The sequence below is a fragment of the Poecilia latipinna genome, unplaced genomic scaffold (genome assembly GCF_001443285.1).
Source record: "Poecilia latipinna isolate Pla-1442-1.1 unplaced genomic scaffold, P_latipinna-1.0 Scaffold5537, whole genome shotgun sequence".
NCBI lineage: Eukaryota > Metazoa > Chordata > Actinopteri > Cyprinodontiformes > Poeciliidae > Poecilia > Poecilia latipinna.
In genome coordinates, this window is record NW_015118153.1 from 6,421 (window position 1) to 7,561 (window position 1,141).

General features: G+C 42.6%; 1 long non-coding RNA gene across 1 annotated transcript; it reads right to left on the minus strand.

The window, feature by feature from the left end:
• Positions 1 to 122: 122 nt before the first annotated feature.
• Positions 123 to 928, minus strand: LOC106943600 (uncharacterized). Its single transcript, XR_001423958.1, has 2 exons — positions 638 to 928; positions 123 to 561 (listed from the first exon to the last, which is right to left on the minus strand). It is a non-coding gene; the product is annotated as an uncharacterized LOC106943600 (long non-coding RNA).
• Positions 929 to 1,141: the final 213 nt, after the last annotated feature.

Consider the following 1,141-nt stretch of genomic DNA (forward strand, 5'->3'; position numbering starts at 1 on the left):
ACATGTTAATCAGCCATGATAACATCTTGTTGCTATGGTTACACACCATGACGACTAAGAACTAATCAGTACTGATCCAACTGTGAAGCTTCACTACAAATAACTGTTTAAAAAAACAACAATTCAGAGGAAATAATGTTTTTAATAATAAATTAATACTAGAGAGAAACTCCAAGATGTCGCCTCATATGGCCTAGTCCAAGTCCTGCAGCCTGACAGACCTCTGATCAGCGCTCTGATGACACTCAGCCACTGGTCCAGGTGCTCCTGTCAGACTGAGAACATTTAGTGACTCAGTTAAACATCCAGGTGAACAGGTTCAGCAGGTGAACAGGTTCAACAGGTGAACAGGTTCAGCAGGTGAACAGGTTCAGCAGGTGAACAGGTTCAGCAGGTGAACAGGTTCAGTTTTTCTCCAGGTGAGCAGCAGATCAGTGAACCAATCAGAGACTCGGGTTCATCATGAGTCTCCCTGCAGCTCCAGGTGAGAACAGGTGAGCTGCAGGGGGCGGAGCCTCCTGGTCAGGAAGTCTCTGTCTCCTCTGCTGAAGCGTCTCACCTCTGATGGAGACAGAACCGGGTCAGAACCAGTCAGTCCTCTGGACCGGGTCCAGCAGGTTCTGCTGACCGTCCCTACCTGCTGGGCTCTGATTGGTCCGCTTCCTGCAGATAAGGATCACCTGCTCCCCGATGACATCACCACTACAGAGGGACAACAGGAAGTGCAGCAGGACGTCCTCAGTGTCTCCGTCTGTCCTCTGGAAGAGACACAGAGGAGGACAGAGACTCACCTGACAGGTAACAGAGGATCAATGGATCAAACATCAATCAATCAGTTATAGACAGAAATATTAGAATGTAACATCACAGTAATATTTTATCAAACCCAATAAACTGATTTGAAAAGATTCATTGAACAAATATTGATATGTGGCCAAATTCTGATTGAAACGCCGACGTCTGATCAACGTTTCTCCCCTTCTGGGTCAGAGCGTTTTATCATGTTTAAACTCTTTATGTTGACATGAATCAATGTAAAATCAACCCAATAATATTATTATTAATAACAACAACAACAATAATAATAATAATAATAATAATAATAATAATAATAATATTAATAATAATATTAATAATAAAC